We start from the raw sequence: 9,127 nt of genomic DNA, 5'->3' as shown, positions 1-9,127 counted from the left end.
ACAGCAGCCAGAAGCTGAGAACTAGGCGGCTGAGCTCTAGCCATGGCTCCATCTAATGATGAAGGGACAGAACCCTCAGGCTGGTCAGAAACGCCGATGACTGTAGTTGTATCGGGACCAATAGCCGGTCCTACAATTAAAACTCCACATGGTTAAGTAAAAGTAAAAAGAAATTAACAAATGAAGAATGACGATCTCTGGATTAGATGCATACCCATAGATGAACCACCCTCAATGGATGGTCCTGCAATCTCACGAGCGGTTTCTTCTGCCAACATATCAACGAGCAAGTGATCAGGTCCTGAGAAGCTCGACGCTGAGATAAATATATGTTGGCTCGATCCTCCGGTGTCCACACCACGGAAAACCTCTTCCTCAATTGGTCCCTCTATTGTGGCATCTACACAAGAGCCTAAATGTTTAGCAGAGAGAAAGAAGCTAGAATTCACAATAGTAGGAATCAGATTCACCTCTAGCAGTTGTAGCAGATTCTATTACCATGACATTTGTGTCTGCATCCTTCAATTTTTCTAAAAGAAATGAAGCACAAAAACGATTAAAGGGGAACAAGTTCTGAATTCCTTAACTCCCTTAATTGCCACTTGAACGGTGTACTACTAGTGTTCGATATACCTGGACTTAGAATCCTCGACTTAACACTAGTACCCTAGCTAACACGTGCTCCAGCCTCGGCATGCACGGGTTCTATGTGACAACGTCCCTCCACTCAAAAGATGAGATACCTAGGGTGGATATTCACCAATCATCGGAAACATCATACATCAAGGGAAGTATGACCTGTTCTCGGCTTCTCTTCATCAATCAATACCTCATCGTAATGGCTAGAGAAATGAGGAAAACACTTGAAGAATTCCTAACACATGTGGATCTAAAGCTCTTGCTTTGCTTCAGTGAAAGTCTTCAAAAATCATTTGCTCTCATCTAATAATTGCATGAGGGGCACGGAGGTATCGATGGTGCTCGGTGCTGGCATCAAGTCGTGGTGATGAAGGACAAGTCATGTCATCAAATATGCATACGGGAGCTCGACCTTGAAAACTAATGGAATTATGGTAGACATAATAGTCATCGGCATATCGACTCCTCCGGATGATCTTGCGACTTCTGTAACCATCAGATCTAAGGGGAAAGCAGCCAGAAGCTGAGAACTAGGCGGCTGAGCTCTAGCCATGGTTCCATCTAATGATGAAGGGACAGAACCCTCAGGCTGGTCAGAAACGCCGATGACTGTAGTTGTATTGGGACCAGTAGCCGGTCCTACAATTAAAACTCCCCATGGTTAAGTAAAAGTAAAAAGAAATTAACAAATGAAGAATGACGATCTCTGGATTAGATGCATACCCATAGATGAACCACCCTTAATGGATGGTCCTGCAATCTCACGAGCGGCTTGTTCTGCCAACATATCAACGAGCAAGTGATCAGGTCCTAAGAAGCTCGGCGCTGAGATAAATATATGTTGGCTTGATCCTCCGGTGTCCACACCATGGAAAACCTCTTCCTCAATTGGTCCCTCCATTGTGGCATCTACACAAGAGCTTAAATGTTTAGCAGAGAGAAAGAAGCTAGAATTCACAATAGTAGGAATCAGATTCACCTCTAGCAGTTGTAGCAGATTCTATTACCACGACATTTGTGTCCGCATCCTTTAATTTGTCTAAAAGAAATGAAGCACGAAAACGATTAAAGGGGAACAAGTTCTGAATTGCTTAACTCCCTTAATTGCCACTTGAACGGTGTACTACTAGTGTTCGATATACCTGGACTTAGAATCCTCGACTCAACACTAGTACCCTAGCTAACACGTGCTCTAGCCTCGGCATGCACGGTTCTTCATCAATAGCCTCACACATCTCCTGCACAAAGCTCGGGCCTACAAAATGGGTAATGTTGGAGAATATAGAGTCGTACAGGAATTCACCTTCTCCGCGACCCCCTGAAAACATGGGATATGATTAAGTCCAAAGAATCCATAAGAGAACTCGTTATAGGCTATATAGTAGTGAAGCATTACCTTCATCTCCACCGGTAGCTACATTGCCACATAACTCTGCATTGCGAGCACGCGGATCAACATATGACTTATGCGCCGTCTTCTTTCTCTTTGGGGATCGAGCCTCCATGTGGGTAACAGGTCTCTAATGCGTGGATTTAACAAGCACCTCAACCCATACAGAAGCCTCAGCGATGGACCGGGACCTCGTACGATGGAAAATAAGAGGCTCTTCTTTTTCAACCATCCTACCTGGGGTAACAAGAGTCATCTTGTTAGGATAAGTAAACAAAACCTCTCACTTTGGCTTTTGTGGAGCAGGTGGAGGTTTAGGCGAGATAGATCGTTGAGCCCGATGAACAAAAGCCAGACTCAGCAATTCTGAGAAGAAAGAGTCTGACAGACCTGTCTCAAGCTCTTCCTCATCACCTCTCTGATATCTATATCTCCAAGGTCTTCTTCAGAAGTCTCCTCTTCGTCATTAGTAGGAAGGAGCTACTCTTTGTTCGCGGGAAAAATCGTGTCTTTCTTCATTGTTGATTCCATTGTCATCTTAAATAACAGCTTTTTGAGTTACAAAGATCCGATCTTTTTATAAGATCCGGTTACAATGAAAAATCAAAGAAAATAAAAAAAGATTACAACTTTCTCCTTGTTTGTCGAACAAATCACGAGCTCCTGTTTTGCGGTCGCTCGCTTGCGTGGGTTGTTTGCCTGCGCCGGGGTTTATCCGTGGACCACCACGAGATCTAGATCCGGTCGGATCTACGCAGTATGACGGGTATTATTTCGCCAAGGAAATAATAGCCGAGGGTACTATTTCGCCAAGGAAATAGTAGCCTTTAATTCTCGGGATCAAAGACCAAGCTTTGATCCGGAGTACGCCTGCGTAGATCTGAGATCCGGTCCTCTCGAACTCTTGCCTTATTTGGCGTTGACGATCGCCGAGCACCAGATCTGGATGAACAAGTCCTCAAAGTCCTAAAGCTTGGATCTTTTTTAGATCTGAGTCTTCAATCCAGCAGGGCTTCGCCTCCAAAAAATCCAACCTTTGAACAAATGAACCAAGCCCCCTATTTATAGGCTACCTTCACTGTGCCCGCGCACATATCTGGGCCGGCCACCTATAGGTGGCCGGGTCTGGGCCGAGCCACCTATAGGTGGCTCGGCACTGGGCCGAAAACTGATCTTGATTCGATCGTGATTCGTCCGAGTCTGCCCTTGGTTGGATGACTCGTTGACTCTTCGAACCATTGGCTTGATTCCACACGTGAATGGATGTATTCCGTTGCTTGCGTGTGATTCGTTAACCTCGTCGCCTCGTTAATCCGCTTCGTTACGTGTCACTTGGCTTCGGCGTTGTGGACTGACGCTCGTGTTTGGATATGTCGCCCGATGGTTCGTCGGTCTGTACCGAGCTGTGCTAAGGGTCCTATAAGCAATTTTATACGCCTACAGATACCCCCTCCAAAGTATTTCAGTCTCGTTCTTTTATAGAAGAGTCTGGAATACTTTGGATATGATTGTCCCAACCTTCAGTCGGTGTAACGGGACTTTGGAATGGCTTCTGTTCTTGATTCCTTCAATCCTTCAGGCTATTCGGTGCTTTGTCGAATGTCTGTAAGGTTTCCGGTGCTGCATTTATTGTCTGACCGTTGTCGGAATTTCAATCTTGAAGTCGATTCCTGATTTTCTGATTTTTAGCTCGTGCTTGTTGGTTCAACATAGAACTGACCATCGATTGTTGAGTCCATATATGCGACGCGTTGTCCGGCGTAGTGTTGTTGAGTTATCCTTAAGAATATTTTTAGAAAAATATTCTCCAGGAACTTCCCAACCAAAAATAGGGAATAGTTTATACTCGTATACCTTATTGGCTTTTCGGAGTATTGATTCTTTCATTGTAACGCATTGATTGGCGTTGACCTAGGGTTACGCGTTGACCGGCGTTGACCCTAGGGTTTCGAACGTCGTACGTTGACTTTTTGATCGCAACACGTTGACTAGCATTGACCTAAGGTTACGCGTTGTCCGGCGTTGACCCTAGGGTTTCGAACATCGTACGTTGACTTTTTGATCGTAACGTGTTGACTAGCGTTGACCTAGGGTTACGCGTTGTCCGGCGTTGACCTTAGGGTTTTGAACGTCGTACGTTGACTTTTAGGGTTACGCGTTGTCCGGCGTTGACCTTAGGGTTTTGAACGTCGTACGTTGACTTTTTGATCGCAACCCGTTGACTGGCGTTGACCCTAGGGTTTCGAATGTCGTTCGATGCTCAAGTCACGAGACCAACTAATGAAGCTGATGCGTTAGTGACTCTCGTATTTATAGGATTTTTGGTAAACCCTCAGCCATCAACGGGTTTGATGAGCCTTTACCGACTACCGTTTGAGTCGGGCTAGCATGCGGATTATCTAAATCCGTTCCGCATATGACGTTGTGCTAAGAGAGTTAACACTCTTAGTGCTACGATATTGAATACGTAGATTTCGTCTTTCTCATGGGAATAGACTACCCGGCGACGCGTGTCAGGCGTTGACTTTAGGATTTTTAGCTAACACCCAGCCTTCAACGGGTTTGATAAGCCTTTACCGACTACCGTTTGAATCGGGCTAGCATACGGATTGTCTAAATCCGTTCCGCATGTGACGTTGTGCTAAAAGAGTTAACCCTTTTAGTGCTACGATATTGAATACATAGACTTCGTCTTTCTCCTGTGAAAAGACTAAACAGCAACGTGTATCAGACGTTGACTTAGGATTTTTGGCAAATCCTCATCCCTCAACGGATTTGACATGCTTTTACCGATTACCGTTTGAATCGGGCTTACATGCGGATTGTCTAAATCCGTTCCGCATGTGACGTTGTGCTAAGAGAGTTAATCCTCTTAGACTTTGCTGCTACGACCTCGAATACGTAGACTTCGCCATTGTTACGGGAATAGGCTACCCAGCAACGTGTTTTAGACGCTGACTTATCCCTACTTAGGCTTCGGGATAAAATACCCCAGAATCGAACTCTGGTGTCTTTTTCTTTGGAGAAAGACTAAACCGGCGACGCGTGTTAGGCGTCAGCATATCCTTTCTTAGGATTCAGGATGAAATTCCCCATGCGTGTAAGGCATAGATTTTGGTGTTGTTAATAACAACCTGCCACAATGTTGAATATGTGAACGTGTGTTCTTTTTAACGGTTAAGAACTAACCGGCAGCGCGTATTAGGCGCAGACTTATCCTTACTTAGGTTTCAAGATAAAATACCCCAGAATCGAACTCTAGTGTCTTTTTCTACGGGGAAAGACTAAACCGGCGACACGTGTTAGGCGTCAGCATATCCTTTCTTAGGATTCAGGATGAAATTCCTCATGCGTGTAAGGCATGGATTATGGTGTTATTAATAACAACCTGCCACAATGTTGAATATGTGGACGAGTATTCTTTTTAACGGTTAAGAACTAACCGGAGGCGCGTGTTAGGCGCAGACTTATCCTTACTTAGGTTTCAGGATAAAATACCCCAGAATCGAACTCTGGTGTCTTTTTCTACGGGGAAAGACTAAACCGGCAGCGCGTGGAGGCGCGTGTTAGGCGCAGACTTATCCTTACTTAGGTTTCAGGATAAAATACCCCAGAATCGAACTCTGGTGTCTTTTTCTACGGGGAAAGACTAAACCGGCAGCGCGTGTTAGGCGCAGACTTATCCCTGCTTAGGTTTCAGGATAGGATACCCCAGAATTGAACTCTGGTGTCTTTTTTCTACGGAAAAAGACTAAACAGGCAGCGCGTGTTAGGCGCAGACTTATCCCTGCTTAGGATTCGGGATAAACTTCCTAGTACCTGTGAGGCACAGATTTTGGGAGTTGAAAAAGATGGTGTCTTTTCTTGGAAAAGGGTTGGTGTGGGAAAGGGAGAATTTTATATTCTATCTCCCGACACTGAAGAAGAAGAATTTTATATTCTATCTTCAGCTGGAAAGGAGACTCGAGGTGGGATCTCCACCCCCAGAATCCGGAAAGGTGAAACTGAGAGTGGGATCTCCACTCCGAGAATCGAAAAGATTCGGATAACCCTAACTGTCGGAAGGTTTGATTACCGAACTAAAGGTGAATTTCTCGTTTATCGAGAGTGAATTTATGGTTTTGGTCCTAACTGTAGGAAGGTTTGACCAAGCAGGAGTTTGAGATGACCCTAACTGTAGGAAGGTTTGATCACTCGATTTGAAAGTGGACCTCTCGTTCATTGGAGGAATCGAGAGGGGATTTTGACTGTGGTCCTAACTGTAAGAAGGTTTGACCAATCGGGAGGTTTGAGACGATCCTAACTGTAGGAAGGTTTGATCGCTCGATTTGTGGACCTCTCGTTCATTAGAGGAATCGAGAGGGGGATTTTGGTTGTGGTCCTAACTGTAAGAAAGGTTTGACCAGGTAAACGGTGGGTTTAGTGCTTATCACTTTAGTTGTAATGATCGGGTTATCCCTAAGAAAATTACATGTAACATTCTTTCAGGAACTTCCCGTTACATGAATTATCCACCCCCAGCTTTCTTACAAAACTGGGTGTAACGAGGAGTACGTTATCCTCAATCGCATGTTCAGGTTATCCTTAAAAATATATGATTCTCTAGGAATTTCCCGTCAAGATTGGGAAACAGTTTAGACTCATATACCTATTGGAGTATCAGGGAGTAGTTTAACCTCTTATACCGGTCGGAGGATTGAGAAACAGTTTATACTCGTATACTCTTTGGAGTGTTAAGGAGAAGTTTATACTCTTATACTTGTCAGAGTATCAGGGAGCAGTTTAACCTGTTATACCGGTCGGAGGAACGCCGTTCTCAATTAGCTTACCCTAGCGTTATAACGCCGGCTTCAACCAAGGTTTGGATGCTATTCTTAAGAGCAAAGCACTCCTTGGTGGGATGAACGACCCTCCTGTGGTATGCACAATACTTTGGGTCCGTAGTATTGTCAGCTTCCTCCTGATTTGTGATAGGTGGTAGCTTGATCTTGTTACCTTCAAGGAGGGATTCGAAGATGGCTGGAACGTCTTCGTCCTTGAAGGAATACTCTCTTTCCTTTACCGCGAGAGGCAAAGTTCGAGTTCGGAGGATTAGCCGTCGGTCGGTTCCTCTCGGCCTTCTTCCTTCGGAGGAAGCGTTCGGCTTGTTCACCGCGCACCTTCAAGTCTTTCCAAGTGTCAGACGGTGCTGTTCCCATCACTTCGAGGATGTCCAATGAAAGATTATTGTGACAAGTCTCGAGGATAAAGTCTTCACTGACCGGATCCCTTCAATTCATTGCTTTGTTTCGGAATCTCTTTACGAATTTTTCAACTGTTTCACCATTTTTCTGCTTCTCATCAAATAGTGTGCCAATTGAAATCTCAGTGTCGTCGTCGAAGAAGTTAGCGAGGAACTTAGTCTCCATGTCGTCCCAGCTGTTCACGCTTCCTGGCTTGAGGTGACGATACCAATCGAAGGCGGCTCCGCGAAGAGTGCCATCGAAGGACCGTACCATCAGAGGCTCATTACCAGAGATAACACCCAGGTGTGATTTGAAGTAAATCAAATGCTGCGTGGGTGAACCCTTCCCATCAAACGGCGTGAAGTTAATTAGACTGAACTTCGCCGGATAGGGGATTGATTCCCATTCTCGTGGGTATGGACAAGGAATACCCGCCTTCTTCATCTCTTGAGCGGAAATCAACGTATTGATTTTGCTCTCGAGATTTTTAATCTTCAGGTTTTCACCTGAGTCTTCATCAGCATTCTCGTTACCACCCCCTGCATTGACGGGAGGATTATTGGCATTATGAGTCTCGTTCGTAACTGTGTCCTCATCTTCCTGATGAACCTGGTTACGACGACTTGGCTCGCCTTGCTGGTTCGTCAGCGCTCGGATTTGCTGGTCATGCATTTCTCTCATACTCTGCATGGCCATCTACATTTCGAGCATGAAGCTCTCTTGCTGTTTAGCCATGGCTTCTTCGAGCATCTTGGCCACTTGTTCCGCGCTTATCATCAGCGACTCGCGGGGTTGTCCATCGCTGGATACCGTGTTATCTGATGTGACAGCAGAGCAGGAATCCGATTCTTCATCTTCTGATGGTAATCTTGTCCGAACCCTAACATAAGTTCCTCGTATAATAGCTCCAGACCTCAGACGAGTTAGATACTGGGGTACCGGCGGAATTGACTCTAGATTATCCCTTGTCGATGCCCTTTTGCTGGTCATGTCGGTGGTGACCCTTGAAAATTCTCCATCTTCAACCACCTTTCTTCTTTGCCGGAAACGCCTAGATCTTGGTCTTGGCGTTTCGGCACTAAGCCTTTCGAACACTGAAATTCGCTCGGGGACTGCCTTGACGCAGTTACACTCAGACAGTACCACCCGAATGAGCTTTGAACAAGGGCACTTAGTTTCTAGCCTTCGATGACTTCTCTTTCTGGCTTTCCTCGTGCTCCCATCACAATAGTACAACTTGTCGGCTTGACGGTCGGAGTAACCTATCGTGTGTCAGCACGACTTCTCAGGTATAACGTTATCGTCACCAGACGACAATGTTTCCTTCTGAGGGCGAACTGCCTTCTTTGGGCTTTCGAAAGTCACGCGCCTCGAAACATGCCTTTTTGGGCGTGAGTTCTCGACGGGCTCCTGGACTTCAATGCGCAAGTTGGTGCGCATGACTGCCCTGGTCTTTTTGTCATGTTGGAGGTGACGGCGACCCCCAGCATGTTGCGTCGTCCGGGGCTTCTTCATCGGGCCCAAACGATCTTGAACAGGAGCTTTGCCTCTCTCATCGGGAATCGGACCGAGGCGTTCCAAGACTGACTTTTTCCTTCGGGATGATTCTAATTGATCTCCCAGAGAAGCTATTGGGATTACCGGCGACTTGGGTTGATTCGCCGGTGGTTGAACTTTTGTTGGAGGTTGTTTCGGCCTCCACACTTGGCAGGTTGATGGCGGCTTCTTGGCCACTCTTTCTCCCTCCAATTTCTTGGCCTCCTGCACAAGAATTTTTGCTTGTACGAGTAACGCGCGGCGTTTGTGAATCCGCTCTTCAAGTGTCGAACGGTTCCGTTTGACCCGGATCCATTCGTTCGTCGGCGGCTTGGAG

This window comes from Asparagus officinalis, chromosome 9, assembly GCF_001876935.1.
Source record: "Asparagus officinalis chromosome 9, Aspof.V1, whole genome shotgun sequence".
NCBI lineage: Eukaryota > Viridiplantae > Streptophyta > Magnoliopsida > Asparagales > Asparagaceae > Asparagus > Asparagus officinalis.
The sequence above is the reverse complement of the archived record's forward strand: the minus strand, read 5'-3'. Positions refer to the sequence as shown.